General features: G+C 42.4%; 1 protein-coding gene across 1 annotated transcript in view; it reads right to left on the reverse strand.

The window, feature by feature from the left end:
* LOC115172763 (disks large-associated protein 2) overlaps positions 1–17,284 on the reverse strand; it is a 207,647-nt gene extending 190,363 nt beyond the window's left edge. The window contains exon 1 of the mRNA XM_029730497.1: positions 16,911–17,284. The gene's annotated coding sequence lies outside the window, so the exon portion shown is untranslated. The remainder of the gene's footprint in view (positions 1–16,910) is intronic.
* Positions 17,285–18,177: the final 893 nt, after the last annotated feature.

Below are 18,177 nucleotides of genomic sequence, written 5' to 3' on the forward strand. Positions count from 1 at the left end.
TAAGCATATACTGTAGGAGGACCTGTTACTTTGTTAAACACTCAACACAGAATGTGCACACCCTGAAATCGGTTGGAGAAAATATCCTTTCTATTTTATTCCGCTATGTTCAATTGTATTCTTCATACTATAAAATAATGCCACAGAATTCTAAGCAAATCTTGTCTGCTAAATGAACTAGTGTAGCCCACAGCAATATGGCATAGCCAGATCAAGGCCCAACATAAGATCGAGATTTTCTGTTCTGCTGAAATAGACATTTTCTTCATATCATGTTTCTTTAGACCTGTCTAAAATAAATAATGGATTTATTGCGATGGTGTAGGCTATATTAAATGGATTTATTAAACTTTTTAAAATGTAGATGTTCCAAGGGTCTGCATCAGTCGCTTGTAGGCTATGCGTGGAAGCCAAGAGATTCTAAATGTTTTTATGCTAATTAACAGTCAATTACCGTGAGACCGGCAGTTATTTGCTTGATAATCACCGGCCGACAACATTTCATGACCGCCACAGCCCTACACACACACACACACACACCACACACACACACACACACACACACACACACACACACACACACACACACACACACACACACACACACACACACACACACACACTTCAGACAGAAGATGTGGTATATTACTCATAAAAATATATATATTACCCATTTTCAAACAGCCCTTTACCCCTCATGCAACCTCAAAGCACATCAAAGCACATATCATTCACAGACATGCAAAACACACAGTCACCCACACACCAGGGGTTGGAACCAAAATTATTATTATGTTCAGTGTTCTGACCAGAAAAGAAAGTTCTGAACGGGTTCGAACCCAAGAAAATGTAACGGTTCATATAGTCCTAGATCCTTTTCTTAAATTTTTTAGCCTGTGAAATCAACAGAGTTTTTACAAAATACCTCATTAATTTACTTGACCGATTAGCACAGATAGAAAACCTTGCTATGGAACGCGTAAACTAGTTGTTTACATGGTTGATTGGTCAGATAACTGCAAGCGCGAGATGCGACAGAAATGTCCCCAGTGAGGAGAGAACGAGGGGTGGACCTGAAGGAGGCTTGGCTTGAAGCACTGAACATCATGCCATGACGTGAACTGGAATGTGTTGAGGCTATTCCTAGCATTATAACTTCACCAAATTATATAATTATATAATTATATAATTATATACTCATCAGGAATATTCAAATATATATACATATATAGTAACCGGTTCTCAAGATTTGTAAATAACAGTTCTGTTCCGGAACATTAGAGATCATTTTCGTTCCTGGTTCCGTTGCTCAAATTTGTTTGTTATTTTTTGGTTTTCTTTTGTGTTCCCTGAATCAGTTCAAACCCCTGCCACACACACCTTAGTGAAACCCACAGCCACAAATGCACACATGAGAGGCTGACATCGCCCACTCACACAAACCAGTGAGAGATATTGCTCACTTTGTGAATTGCCCACTGCCCTCTAACCAGTACTGACACAGAGTGTCTACGCCATCAGCTTCTGAGCATTAGTCTACTGAAAATACTTGGGTTTCCCCGTCTAATAATACTATTCAGCACTTTTAATTGACTGCAATTGAGTCTTATCACTGCATTTTATCATTCATTTCTCAAACGCTGCTGAAATCCTGCATGTGGTGGGTATGATATGAGGATTAAAGGGAAATTTCCCTGGTGCTCTTTAACTGTCCATTAGTTTGTTATTAACATATAATACCTTTGACTTCGGAAAGTATTCAGACCCCTTGACTTTTTCCACATTTTGTTAGATTACAGCCTTATTATAACATTTATTAAATTGTTTAATTTCCTCATCAATCTACACACAATAAGCCATCATGAAATAATCGAAACCATGTTTATAGACATTTTGGGTAATTTATTAAAAAATAAATAAAAATGAAATATCACGTTTACATAAGTATTCAGACCCTTTACTCAGAACTTTGCTGAAGCACCTTTTGGCAGCAATTACAGCCTTGAGTCTTCTTGGGTATGACACTACAAGGTTGGCACACCGGTATTTTGGGAGTTTCTCCCATTCTTCTGTGCAGATCCTCTCAAGTGCTGTCAGGTTGGATGGGGAGGGTTGCTGTACAGCTATTTTCAGGTCTCTCCAGAGATGTTTGATCGGGTTCAAGTCCGGGCTCTGGCTGGGCCACTCAAGAACATTCAGAGACTTGTCCCAAAGCCACTCCTGCGTTGTCTTGGCTGTGTGCTTAGGGTCGTTGTCCTGTTGGAAGGTGTCCATTAAGGATCTCCCTGTACTTTGCTCCGTTCATCTTTTCCTCGATCCTGACCAGTCTCCCAGTCCCCACTGCTGAAAAACATCCCCACAGCATGATACTGCCACCACCATGCTTCACTGTAGGGATGGTGCCAGGTTTCCTCTAGATGTGATGCATTAAGGCCAAGGAGTTTAATCTTGGTTTCATCAGACCAGAGAATCTTGTTTCTCAATGTCTGAGAGTCTTTAGGTGTCTTTTGGCAAACTCCAAGTGGGCAGTCATGTGCCTTTTACTGAGGAGTGGCTTCCGTCTGGCCACTCTACCATAAAGGCCTGATTGGTGGAGTGCTGCAGAGATGGTTGTCCTTCTGGAAGGTTCTCCCATCTCCACAGAGGAACCATCAGTTTCTTGGTCACCTCCCTGAACAAGGCCCTTCTCTCCCGATTGCTCAGTTTGGCCTGGCGGCCAGCTCTAGTAAGTCTTGGTGGTTCCAAACTTCTTCCATTTAAGAATGATGCAAAGGGTCTGAATACTTATGTAAATAAGGTTTCTGTTTTTTAAATGTAATAAATCAGGAAAAAAATTCTAAAAACTTGTTTTCGCTTTGTCATTATGGGGTATTGTGTGTAGATTAATGAGGATGTTTGTTTTTGTTTATCCATTTTAAAATAAGGCTGTAACATAACAAAATGTGGAAAAAGTCAAGGTGTCTGAATACTTTCCGAAGACACTGTATGGGTCATAAAAATCGAGACTTTCCTCACTACATGCAAATACGAGTGATTCTTTATCTCACCAGTAGAACCTACATTTCCTGGTTGTAAGCAAACAACAATATCCAGAATTCATAGTGATTTCAGGGTGTAGTACCGCCCCTGTCAAGGTGCATCTGTTTGAGAATGGGTGTCAACAGGTAGCTAACGTTACTCACTGGACCAGCCACTCGTTCATAGAACATCTGTAACGGTCGCCGTATATAGTAGACCAAGGCGCAGCGGGTTGAGTGCTCATTTTAACATTTATTAGAACACTTAAATGACAAAACAAGAAAACGAACGAACGCACGCACACACAGTATTGCAGGCTAAACACAGCAGTGCAAAAACAACTTCCCACAAATCCCATGACAAAAACACCCCTCTTAAATAAGACCTTCAATTAGAAGCAATGAAGAGCAGCTGCTTCCAATTGAAGGTCAACCCCATCAACTGAACATAGAAATAGAAAGACTAGAACATAGAAATATACTAACAGAACATTAACCAAAACCCCGGGACACTCTAAACAAACACCCCTCTACATAAACACATATCCAAACAAACCCCGAACCACATAAAACAAACACCCCCTGCCACGTCCTGACCAAACTACAATAACAAATAACCCCTTTACTGGTCAGAACGTGACAACATCAGCTTGAGAATAACTATTTATTTTTATTTTTGTGTCGACAACAACTGTAAAGTTTAGTCATGGTGTGGTGTTCAGTACCTGGATGTGCAAACTACAAGCAAGCACAGGCTGCTGGGGTAACATTCCATTGGTTACCTTACTAAGAAGTCGAGCAGAGGTAAAGTAGCTATCTTAGCTAACCAGCTAGCGAACTACATTTGTTTATCTAAACTAAAATCTAGATTAATAGCTTTCATAATAGGCTGGCTTGACATTCCAGCAAATCAATGTAATTAGCTAGCTGCTATCTGGCGATGTGATTTGCACCTTTGCAAGCTGACTTTAGCTACGTACGGTTACGTTAACTACAGCCAACCAGACTGTGTCACGTCCTGACCAGTAAAGGGGTCAGGACACTAGACCTCCAGTGTGTAGTCAAGGCCCGTGTATCCAGTTCCTGCTCCTCGCACTAGCCCTGTGGGGCGTGTCACCAGTCTGGCACCTCCAAAGCCAGCCCCACGCACCAGGCCTTTAGTACGCCTGCCCAGTCCAGTACGTCCTGTTCCTGCTCCTCACACTAGCCTTGAGGTGCGTGTCACCAGTCTGGCGCCTCCACAGCCAGCCCCACGCACCAGGCCTTTAGTGCGCCTGCCCAGTCCAGTACGTCCTGTTCCTGCTCCTTGCACTAGCCCTGTGGTGCGCGTCCCTAGTCTGGTGCCTCCAAAGCCAGCCCCACGCACCAGGCCTTTAGTGCGCCTGCCCAATCCAGTACATCCTGTTCCTGCTCCTCGCACTAGCCCTGTGCTGCGCATCCCTAGTTTGGTGCCTCCAAAGCCAGCCCCACGCACCAGGCCTTTAGTGCGCCTGCCCAATCCAGTAAGTCCTTTTCCTGCTCCTTGCACTAGCCCTGTGGCGCGCGTCCCTAGTCTGGTGCCTCCAAAGCCAGCCCCACGCACCAGGCCTTTAGTGCGCCTGCCCAATCCAGTACGTCCTGTTCCTGCTCCTCGCACTAGCCCTGTGGTGCGCGTCCCTAGTCTGGCGTTTCCAAAGCCAGCCCCACGCACCAGGCCTTTAGTGTGCAGTCCCCGTCTAGAGCTTCCGGCGACAGTGCCCCGTCTAGAGCTTCCGGTGACAATGCCCCGTCTAGAGCTTCCGGCGAGAGTGCCCAGTCTAGAGGTTCCGGCGACAGTGCCCTGTCCAGTGCTTCCGGCAACGGCCCACAGTCCGGAACCAACAGAGACGGCCCACAGTCCGGTGCAGCCAGAGTCGCCCGCCAGTCCGGTGCAGCCAGAGTCGCCCGCCAGTCCGGCGCAGTCAGAGTCGCCCGCCAGTCCGAGGTCTCCAGCGACGCACTACAGCCCTAAGCCTTCAGCGGGGGTGGACAGGTTAGAGTGGGGAGCCAGAGCCACCTCAGTGGGGGGAGGTTTGGGATGGGGGGGTGTAGCACAGGAACCGTTGGTGACGGTGGCCACCCTCCCTTCCCTCCCTTTAGTTTGGGTTTATTGTTTTGGCATTTTTTTGTTTCAGGTGCATTCGGGGTCTGCACCTTTGGGGGGGGGGTACTGTCACATCCTGACCAGTAAAGGGGTCATTTTGTTATTGTAGTTGGTCAGGACGTGGCAGGGGTGTGTTTGTTTTGTGTGTTTCGGGGGTTTTGGTTTATGTTCTATGTTTTCTATTTCTATGTGGGTTTTCTAGTTTGTCTATTTCTATGTTAGTTTTGGGAACGACCTCCAATTAGAAGCAGCTGGTTGTCGTTGCTTCTAATTAGAGGCCATATTTAAGTGGGTTTATTTTCTCTTGTGTTTGTGGGTGGTTGTTTCTTTGTATAGCTGGGTACCCTTACAGGACTGTCGTTTGTTTTCTTGTTTTGTTTAGTGTTCACGTTTAAAAAAATAAAAGTACAAGTATAGACACTTACCACGCTGCGTATTGGTCCGATATTTCTTACTCCTCAGAAGATGAAGATTATGACAGACTGTATCTAATCGTTAGCTAGCTCAGGGTTTCCCAAACTCGGTCCTGGGGCCCCCCCTGGGTGCACGTTTTGGTTTTTGCCCTAGCACGAGACAGCTAATTCAAATAATAAAAGCTTGATGATGAGTTGGTTATTTAAATCAGTTGTGTAGTGCTAGGGCAAAAATCTAAAAGTGTATTGGGGGGGGCTTCGTGTTTAAAAAACCCTGAGATACCTAACTAACTACCACAGAGGCTAGCGTAACTGGCCTATTTACAGAGTTCGATCCCATCAACATCTGCAGCGGCATCAAGCTCAGCACCAGGAACTAGTGTAAATCACCTTTGTTAAATCTTTCAATGACTCCATGATGAGCCAATACATATACTGGAGCTAGGCATAAGCATGGTCCGTGTCATGCTGCCATAGTTAGTGTGTTTATATTAGGCTAAAACGTCTACTGTAGTTCTTTGTATTATGGAGGCTTAGTTGATTGTTTATGCAACATTTCAAGTCTAATTGGAAGAAAAGCAGAGTTTTTAGTAAGGAGGGGATGGTGTGGGTGGGTGACCAACTGGTGTCTGTTGGGGGGGGGGGGTATTGCGTGGGAAGGTTAGTCAGCATGATCTATTGACACGAGCTGGGTGGATATACTGTAGTACCTTGTTTGAGTGTGTATTGATGGGGACAAAGCAGTAAAATGTTGGCTAATCACCGACTAGACTAATCCTGCTGCTAATGATGACGACCTTGATACCAGCTGGATGTTCTTTGGGTGGTGGACCATTGTTGATACACACAGAAGATTGTTGCACTTGAAAACCCTTGGTCTTGATGACAGCTTTGCACACTCTTGGCATTCTCTCAACCAGCTTCATGAGGTAGTCACCTGGAATGCATTTCAATTAACAGGTGTGCCTGTTAGAAGAAGAAGAGACTTGCTTGGGCCAAGAAACATGAGCAACGGACATTAGACAGGTGGAAATCTGTCCTTTGGTCTGATGAGTCCAAATTTGACATTTTTGGTTCCAACCGCCGTCTCTTTGTGAGACGCAGAGTAGGTGAACGGATGATCTCTACATGTGTGGTTCCCACCGTGTAGCATGAAGGAGGAGGTGTGATGATGTGGGGTTGCATTGCTGGTGACACTGTCAGTGATTTTATTTAGAATTCAAGGCAGACTTAACCAACATGTCTACCACAGCATTCTGCAGCGATACGCCATCCCATCTGGTTTGCGCTTAGTGGGACTGCAATTTGTTTTTCAACAGGACAATGACCCAACACACCTCCAGGCTGTGTAAGGGCTATTTGACCAAGAAGGAGAGTGATGGAGTGCTGCATCAGATGACCTGGCCTCCACAATCACCCGACCTCAACCCAATTGAAATGGTTTGGGATAAGGTGAATCGCAGAGTGAAGGAAAAGCAGCCAACAAGTGCTCATTATATGTGGGAACTCCTTCAAGACTGTTGAAGCATTCCAGTTGAAGTCCGTTGAGAGAATGCCAAGAGTGTGCAAATCTGTCATCAAGGCAAAGAGTGGCTACTTTGAAGAATCTCAAATATAAAATATATTTAGATTTGTTTAACACTTTTTTTGTTACTACTTATGTGTTATTTCCTTTTTTTATGTCTTCACTATTATTCTACAATGTAGAAAATAGTACAAATAAAGAGAAACCCTGGAATTAGTAGGTACGTCCAATCTTTTGACTGGTACTGTATGTATATAATGGAGTTTGATATAAAATGTTTTATATAATATTTTTTACAAGCGTACTGACAAGTGACTAAATGATTCTAGCTGCATCAGAAACCAATAAAGTGTTGACTTCAACTTCTGGATCAATACCTTGTAAAAAAAAAAGGAATGGATTTGGAAGTAACTAGCTATAATCTTACTGCTAAAACAAATGATGCAGGGAGTTGGTGTATCGTTTAAACTTTCGGCAACACTTTACTTGACACCAGGAATCATAACCATGTCATATTTACTTGACAACCAGCGTCATAACACGTTATGACACAGTCATAACCGTGTCATAACAACTGACATAACTTATAACATGGTCATAACATTTATGACCCATATATTTACACCTGTTATGACATATATTGTGTTATTTTATGGCTGGTTATGACACCTACATTAGAGTGTTTCAGGTTCCTTGGTGTCCACATCACCAACGAACTATCATGGTCCAAACACACCAAGACAGTTGTGAAGAGGCCACGACAACAATTTTTCTCCCTGGCATGGGTCCCCAGATCCTCAAAAAGTTCTACAGCTGCACCATCGAGAGCATCCTGACCGGTTGCATCACCGCATGGTATGGCAACTGCTTGGCATCCGACCATAAGGTGCTACAGAGGGTAGTGCGTACGACCCAGTACATCACTGGGGCCAAGCTTCCTTCCATCCAGGACCTATGTACTAGGCATGTCAGAGGAAGGCCCAAAAAATTGTCAAAGACTCCAGTCACCCAAGTCATAGACTGTTGCATCTGCTACCGCATGACAAGCGGTACCGGAGAGCCAAGTCTAGGACCAAAAGACTCCTTAACAGCTTCTACCCCCAAGCCATAAGACTGCTGAACAATTAATCAAATGGTCACCCGGACTATTTACATTGACATTTATTTTATCACTGCTGCTACGCGCTGTCTATCTATGCACAGTCACTTTACCCATACCTACATGTACAAATAACCTCGATTAACCTGTACCTCGCACATTGACTCGGTACTGGTACCTCCTGTATATAGCCTTGTTATTGTTATTTTATTATTTTTGACTTTAGTTTATTTAGTAAATATTTTCTTAACTCTTTCTTGAACTGCATTGTTCGTTAAGGGCTTGAAGGGTAAGCATTTCACAGTAAGGTCTACACCTGTGTATTCGGAACTTGTGACCAATAAAATTTGATTTGATTTGAAATCCACATTTATTCTAATGTACCTTTTTCCCTGCCAAGAAGTTTCCTTTCATTTCAAAATGTGTTTCTTAAGTCCTTTGTTGTTGTTTTTTCCCCCATCATATTTTAAATAACTTAAAATACACTTTATGAAACTGTCATGAAGCACTAGGACCATCCTGTGTCACTTTACTTGGACCCCAAAAAAATGCACTTTATGACAGTGTCAAGAATCATTATGACTATCCTGTGTCACTTTACTTGGACTAAGATAATAAAATGTATGACATTGTCAAGAAGCATTATGACCATCATAATCATAGAAGCCAGATAGGCCTATCACATTTTGTACATGCCCGTATGTCAGTCATCAGTCAAAAAGAGGGTGTCTTGTCCTGCTCCAGAAATCGGCTTGTGCATTCATCCCAGTCATCAGCAACAGAGCATTGGGATAGGTGCATGTCTGACATTATTTTGTGCGCAATTACATGATAATTCAGAAAATGTTGACAAGTAGGCTATGGTGTAATGAGATGTTTTGCCTTGTGTGGTAGGTTTTGTGGGTTTTGACACTCCTATGTAGGTGTCATAACCTGCCATAAAATAATGCAATACATTTAGGGCAGGTCTTTCCCACCTGTTCTGAGCCCCACCTGTTTAGCTAAAAATAATAAAACATTTAATAAAACCTTTTTGTTGCCTGTTTTGCATGTTATTTTGGCATTAATACAAATCACATATCAGTTAATTAAGCTGCATACAAAACGCAGGTGTTTCAGCGGGGCAGCCAGCGGAAAATACGGAGCGTAGGGGTTGGTAATGTTCTCTAGTTGCGCCATGATTGGCTCAGTGTTCTGTCACTCATGGGGACACTACGTCACTGCAAAATCTACTGGGAGAGCTTGAAAATCCAAGCCCCTTGGGTGTAGCCATAGATTTACATTAGAAGTGCCCATCCAAGAAGGCTCAAGGTCATTGGCCACAGATAAAATGACGTCAAATCATGTTACATCTACCATAGCTTTGATTGGACTGATCATGCCAACATCATACTTTCAAAATCTTAGCTAGCAAGCTAGACAAGCAGTCATCGTCATTTATCAAGTCGACAAATCCTTTTCAATGCTTGTCAGAGAGAAATTACCAACCAAAAGTGTCGGCGCTCATCGGTCATTGGACATAAACATTACACAACAAGTTGGAAATCACAAATTCAACAATGAGTGTTTTGGAAGGAATCAATGGCTAACTGCAAGTGTTGCAAAGCAATCACTAGCCTGCTATTCAGTGGAGTGGGTGTGTGGTCCAAGTCTGGGTTTATGGGTCTCTTTTCCAAGCTTAAAAGGATAAACATTCACATGCAACACCATGGGCCAGAAAAGTTTGAATACATTGGCCATGCTGTCAATCCAGCATCACTTCTGCCGTGTTCAAGACAACTGGGAACTCTGAAAAAAACTCGCTCCGACTGGGAAAGTACGTCTTGAACGGTCATCCAACTCGGATTTCCAAGTCGGGAACTCGGGCCTCTTTCTAGAGCTCCGACCTGAAGATCACTGACATCATGATTCAATCTTGTTTTTTTTTCAGAGTTCCCAGTTGTCTTGAATCCAGAGAATGCCAGAGTTTGATGACAAAATTCGCCCACAAGAAGGACCGCCACGCCACCTTCCTGTTCAAGTGAGAATAGCACAACAAGGTGAGTCCAAAAATGTATTGTATGCTGCTGCATAAATGATGTAATATGCCAGGGAGATATGTATACTGTAGCTAAGAAAGTAATACTAAGTGGATGTTGTGTAGTAAGCTGGTAGTAGCCCATGGGCCTCAACCTAATAATTTGGTCCCTTTCCCCCTCATAACTTAGCCTACTGTTCTGACTTGGTGGTGCACATGTAGCCTATACCCTGTTGTACAGAAATGTAATCGTTGAATATTGTAAAAGATTTCATTGTCTGCTTATATAGTAAGGTCGTGATTTGGGATTATGGTTCATTGTTTAGCTAGCTAGCTACATGTCTTAACAAAAGACTCCACTATGCAAATAACCATTTCAATAGAATGTCACTGCGACAACTGTTGATAGACATAGCTGGTAAATTTGCTCTGGCTTAACAAAAGACTCCACTATGCAAGTAACCATTTTGGGTGCGTTCGTTAATTCAGTCTGGCCATCTACTCCAATTTTAGAGCACTATTGTCTGAGTGTGCCAGAGAGCAGAATAACTGATGAATTTAAGAACGCTCAACACCCATTATGGCCGGTGTCAGCACAGTTGCAGTCACCAATGTTCTGGATAACATAACAGCCTAACCAGCTCTGCTTGGGCGAGTAATGTTCAGTGAGCTGTTCTCTCATGTGTGTCTGGAACTAGCTAACAAGTTAGCTTGGGTGCTTGACTGCTGTACAGAACACTCGGATCAACCCTTAAAAAAATGGGTGGGTGCTAAACCAAAAATTCAAAGGCCATTTTCTCAAAAGGGAATTTACAAGTTTATCAAAGTTCAAAGCAGATTAACTTTCCCATTGTTCCTCAACTGTAGTGTATGATATACTATTTTGTCTCTGCTTTTAACCAATGTAAAAAACACAATATCAAATTTTGCTACATAAGACCGATTTGAGCCGGTCGGTCACATATATGTGTCCTGACAGTGTTATGACCATATTATGACTGGTTTTGACAGGTTATGTCAGCTGTTATGACATATTATGACATGGTTATGACAGTGTCATAATGTGTTATGACGCTCGGTGTCAAGTAAAGCAAACTTTCATTTGTTGGCAAATAAACATGTTTAAAAAAATGAAGTTGGTCAATGTAGCAAATAAGTATACATAGCTTGTATTCAAGACAAAGTATATTTGCTTTGGAGACCAAGGTGAGTTTACACAGTAGTATGCAAGAAGAGTTATGGCAGTGATTCCCAAACTCTGTCCTTGGGACCCCAAGGTGCACATTTTGGTTTTTGCCCTAGCACTACATAGCTGATCCAAATAATCAACTAGTCATCAAGCTTTGATTATTTGAATCAGCTGTGTAGTGCTAGAGCAAAAACCCAAATGTGCACCGAGTTTGGGAAACGCTGAGTTATGGCAATGTATGACATATACTGTATACAGTAGAACAAAAATATACTACTAACACCTATAATAAATACTACAGTTCTACAACAGGAATACTTTTATATGTTGTGTTCAGTGCTTAATTTGAGCCAGATCTTGCCAGAACATGATCTGGCACCTCTCAGATTTGACTTTGTTTGTTCTGGCACCTATTTGCCCAGATCCGGTACCTCTCGCGGCATGATTCATTAATTATTTAACTGTTTGCACTGTAGTAATGATGCACCGATATGACATTTTTGCCCGATACCGATATCCTATATTTTCCTTGCCAAAAAAAACCCGATACTGATACCGATAACCGATATTTAAAAAAATTGCGGCCTTTTAAGCATTCTAGTACAGTTAAATAGTTAACACACACACATGGACGCAGCGGTCTAAGGCACGGCATCTCAGTTCAAGAGGCGTCTCTACAGTCCCTGGTTCGAATCCAGGCTGTATCACATCCGGCCGTGTTTGGGAGTCCCATAGGGCGGCGCACAATTGGCCCAGCGTTGTCCAGGTTTGCCCAGGGTAGGCCGTCATTATAATTAAGAATATGTTCTTAACTGACTTGCCTAGTTAAATAAAGGTTACACACACACACACACACACACACACACACACACACACACCACACTGACCAAAAATGTATTTTGTTGGCATTTATGTATGTCCCCATTAACAGTAAAACATAATCAAAACCTTTCTTTCACTTACTTGCTGTGCCGTTTCGTTGTTAATTTGTTCCGTCATTTCATTCTCATCCAGGATTTCTATGGAACGCGGTTTGGGTCTTTGCGTATCAAAAAAAGCAAACAATGACCAGTAGATAACCCTATTTGACGTGTCAAATAAGCTTGTTAACCAATAAGAACCTGACTATGACTGCACGTCACATAATAATTTAACGCGTTCATACATTTTTTACGTAGTTATTACACAATGACTACACTATCACTTGTATTTCATGTTACAACGATTCATCAATACGAATTGTTTGATGCTGATAAAGTTGTCTCGCGTACCTACAGTGCTGGTCACAAAAAAAGCTAGCTAGCTCATGGATGCAAACAATGTTCTTCCCCAAAAACATAGCAAAACGACATAATCTGTTTCAGTAGCTATATAGTTAGCTAGCTAACTATATATCTAGCTGTCATCATCTAAAATAACCCTAATTTATAAGATTAATGGTGGTCGGACCCATCTATGTGAAGCTAGCCACAATAAGGATTAGCCATAATTGTGGACTTTGCGGTTAGCCTTCAAAATAAAAGTATGGCATAATTCTACTATTTGTATTCATTTGCATCACTGTCAATGACATACTATTATATTGAAGGCACATTCCAATATTGTGCCTAATCCTTATTGTGGCCAAAACATAACCAAACGGTCGAGCTTCGCTAGCTGGCTGCTTATAACATTAGCTTTGGAAAACAGGGTTAAATAGCTGGCTAGCTATTTATTTTCATGAACTGAAGTTCAATTTCAATAGGCGAACAACAAGTTGCAAGCTAGCTAATACTTACACACAAGGATTCCTAAATCATTGCTAAGAATAATGAAAATGACTGCAGTTTCTACTGGTCATTGTTTTCAGGCTGGTTGTATTGGTGCTAGCTAGGTACCAAGCTAAAGCTAGTTACCCCAGAAGTTGCGGTCGAACAAATTATGCTTTATTACCAACGTGGTATTGTAAACACATCGTTTGTGGCCAGTGTTTGCTTGTTTGCAGACGTTTTTGTACAGCTTTGACAGTGCTACTGTATCTTTTTTGACACGCAAAGACCCAAACAGCGTTCCATAGTATGTATGTCGTGAAGCTAATAGCAGTGATGCTATTACTGTGTAACTCCGATATGGCAACATCTGAAAAATAGTGCACTTGGTAGTGTGTACCGGTGCTTGACCAGTCGGCGAAAGCCAACATCACCCACGACAGAGAACAATTGATTGTCAAGGGCAATGAATTCCATTATCTTGGCTTTAATGGATTTTGCCTTTTGAGTTGACTCGCTGAAATTTCCTTACTCTTTCAAATGACTGCTCGACTTGTTGACTGCTCGATCCACACAGCAGACATTAAGCGCTAGGTTATGAATGCTGTGTTGCACGTCTAGCGCAAAATTTTACGTGGGGTCATTACGTTAAATAGGTACGCACGTCAGCTTTGTCATCGGTTTTTGCACATGGCGTTAAACTAGACATCGGCCGATACCGATGTTGGCATTTTTAGCTAATATTGGCCGATTCCGATATGTTCACCAATATATCGTGCATCCCGACACTGTAGACATTCTAATAAAAGCGATCAGCATTAAATCAAGTTGCCTCCTCATTATTTCTCCCGCCCCCAGAAAGACCATCATGTAAAATTGTGGTGATCCTTCTATGTAATCATTACAGACCTGCTCTCTTATTTGTACATAGAGGTTATGGGGAGGGCCAGTGGGGTAAGTAACTGATCTTGACACAGGTCTTGGTAGTAGTGGTCAGCTAGTGAAGAGCTCCCTACGTAATCACGTCACATCACGTAGCCTAGTCTAGTCGTCTCCCTACTGAATTTGAATAGTGGGAAAGCCAAATACAAAATGTATAAGAAAAGGAAATTGAGTTTTTCAAGTCCAAACATCGAGAGAAAGATGGTGAATCGAACCCAGAACGAGCCAGAGAACTGTCAGTGCCTGAGGAGAAGAGTGAGGGGCAAACTGTTCCTGATGGTGATGCTAATCCCACCAGTTCAGCATCACCACTGGCACCTCCACTAGCTAGTAGGCCTACTAGTGAGTCAGACACAGCGGGAGAGGGAGACGGGGAGCTGGGGGGGGGGGGGGGGGGCAGTGCAATTTGCAATTCAAGAACAAGCAAACATATAACCCCTGACTTGTCATGCAGAATTCAAAGTTGGGCTGTACAACATGCAAAAAGGTAGGGAGCTTGGGACTAGAAACGACTGGAGGGATTATACTAGCAAAAGAGTGGGTGGAATGTACAGTAAATTAACATTTTATGCATCAGACGTAAAAAAACAAAAAAAACAAATAGCCCTCAGAAAAAAGGCTAAAGAGGACACCCAGGTGAACACTCAAAATAAAATAAAAAATAGACACTACAGCTAGTTTTCAGAACAGCCTTAGAAGGAGGCTAAACATCACAGCCACATGCCCAAAGTTGACTCAGGATATAATGGACTTAACATGTGGAGTGTCAATGTGGGAGGATTTGAAAACGAAGATATAATTTTCTTCCCCCTTTACCTTCACAGCACAGAACGAGTTTGTAATCTGAATATGTGCTTCATATTATCACATAGGCACGAGGCCTATATATTCTCATATGTGTATTCTGCTGTCGCCTACTTTGATTTATTCAATTTGAAGTAATAATCCGATATTGTGAAATTTGTTCTACTGCTACATTGACGTCTTATATGAAAATGATATGAAATTCAGGTTTTGTAAGCCCCACAGCTGAGTATGTGTTCATATGGCGGGTGTTCTGTAGTGTTGTCACATTTTTTTGCTGTACATTGATGTCTAAAAAATTAGGCTATAAGATATTCGGACGTCTAAAATGATTTTAATTAATTAGCACCTTGGAGCGTGCTGTCCGTTTCACCACCATAGATAGTAGGCTACTTGGCTGCTACGTTGTGTTTGACACTTTTTTCTCAATGTGTTCTGGTACCTTAGAGCTAGTCCTAATGAGATGTCTTGAGGCTAACTAGGTTGCTAGCTATAACATTAGGCTACAGTACATTTTGGGTGTAGCAAACAAAGCTAGCTAGCTCAACTTGGTTTGTAGTGGTACTAGCAAGCCACATTATGGCCGAATCGATCACAAATGTATACTATACGGAACAACACTGCCTCGTCTGAAAAGAGAGCTTACTACATTCATGCTAGCTACCGACAGCAAACCGACTTAATCGTTTGTCATTTGCCCTCCTGGTCTAGCTGGTCTAGGCTGCCGCCGCCAGTTGATCTTGGAGGTTCTGAAGAACGTCTCCAGAACAGCTCTATCCATACGTACGTCGAAATCTCGATGGTCTGTCACACACACACACGTTCCATGGGGTCTGCACTGACCCTCTCCAGTAAGAACTGTCTGCAATGTAATTTGTTGCAGCAGAGACATTCCTCTTCTGTCTGCATGGCTGGCCATCACCTGCATAGGCATCACCAGTCTGACCGTAGAGCCCCATCACTGCTTGCTGGTGTCTTGTGTTTGCTGTCTCAACTCCTCTTCAGCATATTCCAGCTCAAATTAATATGGCAGTATGTCCCTATGTTAGTATGTAAAAGAACATAAACAATTGTTTTGTCGTCCAGCTCTTCTTGGAAAGAAGAATCATCAGAAGCAGACATTGTAATTATTTAGCTAGCCATCTCAGATAGACAGTTCACAGTAACATAGCTCCTGTGAACCTGTAGAAACTAGTACCTCTCCCATTTTTAAAGGTCTGCCTTCGAGGGTGGGAACACAATTGGACAGGGAAGTAGGGCTCCCATCAGGCTGTAGTCTTTACAAAGCCAGCGTAAATGAGTCAGCCTAGGTATTCTTCATTGTCTTGGCAGATAGGAAGTCCAATGGCTCTAATAAACAAGACCAACCGTACTGTATCTACTCGCTGCTAGCGTGATCGTGCAATAGGGAAAACACAAAGGCCACAATAATTGCTAGAAAACATTTTTTGATCACAGCAGGCTCAATCAACCAATGAAATCATTGGTTGAACTCTCCCGGCGCGAACATTTAAAACACAGCTATGGTGCATAATTCTGTCAAACACCTCGCATCACTTATAATTATGTAGGGAGGCTGGAAAAACACCCCAAATAGCGTGTAGCGGTGAAGTTTCCATTTAAAAATGGAAGCAAAGAGTATGCTCTAGGACAAGAACAACAAAAATGTGCAACACACAGATATGAGATATTGCAGAGATTTGTGAAAGGATCACTGGTCTATTGAAGGGAACCCCGTGGTTAGGCTAACTGTATTGCCATAGAATTGAAGGATATATATGGCTTAGCCATCTCTCTATATTCTCACGCCTGCTTCGTATTCCCTTCTGACAGATGCTGAAGCAAGCGGCTGCTACTTCCAACATTAACCTGTTTAATCATCATGCCACCTTTCCATCAACACAACCCCACCGTCACTACAATACCACCAGAACAGATGAGATGTATTTTCTATCTCAAAAGAAAAAAGAACTAAACTCCTGTGCCACTCTTCTATCCGTTATATCAAAGGAGAAGAGAAGAGAGAGAACTTACCTGGCAAGGTGTCTAGAGGCAGGAGACATCAGAGAGCATGGGCTTGTCTTTCACACGATGACAGCAGAGGATCACACAGTCATGTGTGTGAGAGATGCTTCACTCTCACTCCGAATCAGTCTCACTGATGTCAGTTCTCTCTTTTCTTGTCCTTCTTTATTCTCTTCCTTTCCTTTTGTTTTATCCGAACCCTCTGAAGAAGATGGCAAAAAAGGGCAAAGGGGAAGATGACAGCAAGATGCTCTGCTCTCCAGCAAGACTACTCCTAAGCTCGGCTCAACCTCTCCACTGCAGCACAACAGCCTAGCAGAGCGTAGAGACAGGCAGGCAGGCACTTTCGTTGCCTGTTCACACAGCCTGGTGACGCACAAAATCCGGAACTGGAGTCTGCATCCTCATGGATAATGGAGTGGACTCGTTAATAACAATACTTAACTGAGAGACTGAGAAGATGTGCTCTTGACTGGTAGAGCGTCGAGAGGGCTACTTGTCCCAATCTCATTATGGGTTTCTGTCTAGAGTGGAGAATGGTCGTCATTGAAACACTATTAGGATGACATCACATCAACCACATCAACCACTTTGTCCAAACATGGACTGCTTACATGGACTGCTTGTTATCACCGTCATCGCCATTGACAACAGATGTCTTTCTGGTGAGGAGTGCCATGAGGGTAGTGAGACTGACAGGCTGCTCTCTTTGTCTCTCTCTCTCTCCCCCCTCTCCCTCTTTCTCTCTCTCTCTCTCCCTCTGTACATAAACATTAACCCGTGATGACTGAGACATCCGTGTTACTAATAAGGGCTGGGCAGACCACAGAATAAAAATAGCAAAAACCTTACTACAAACGCTGTCATTCACTTTCTCTCACACACACTCAAACAAAATAAACCTACTACTAAATACAAACAAGCACAGCCAGTGTACAGTATACAGTGCCTTTGGAAAGTATTCAGCCCCTTGACTTTTTCCACATTTTGTTAAGTTACAGCCTTATTCTAAAATGGTTTAAAAATAATAATAATTCTCAATCTACACACAATACCACATAATGACAAAGCAAAAACTGTTTTTTAGACATTTTAGCAAATTGATTAAAAATAAAAAACAGAAATAGCTTATTTACATAAGTTTTCAAACCCTTTGCTATGAGACTCAAAATTGAGCTCAGGTGCATCCTGTTTCCAATGATCATCCTTGAAATGTTTCTACAACTTGACTGGACTCCACCTGTTGTAAATGCAATTGATTGGACATGATTTGGAA

Source organism: Salmo trutta, chromosome 33 (genome assembly GCF_901001165.1).
Source record: "Salmo trutta chromosome 33, fSalTru1.1, whole genome shotgun sequence".
NCBI lineage: Eukaryota > Metazoa > Chordata > Actinopteri > Salmoniformes > Salmonidae > Salmo > Salmo trutta.